The following is a 238-nucleotide window of genomic DNA, read 5'->3' on the forward strand; positions in this document are numbered from 1 at the left end:
ATATGTGTCAACCCGTTACACTCTCCCCCATTAAGTTTGAGAACATTTACAGTTCCAATCGATCATTGCCTCAACGAGGCTTGCGTAACCGTTAGACACTGCGTTGGATCGAAACGACTTCCGTGCTCAATGAGCCCTGTGTGAATGACACCGAAGTCTTCAAGTCTCGCTGGTTCCGCTCACGGGTAGAGCCCAACTTCGTCTTCCGCACGCGGTGTCATGTCGGACCGTGTGTCCG

Source organism: Plasmopara halstedii (assembly GCF_900000015.1).
Source record: "Plasmopara halstedii genome assembly, contig: Scaffold_1548, whole genome shotgun sequence".
Taxonomy (NCBI): Eukaryota; Oomycota; class Peronosporomycetes; order Peronosporales; family Peronosporaceae; genus Plasmopara; species Plasmopara halstedii.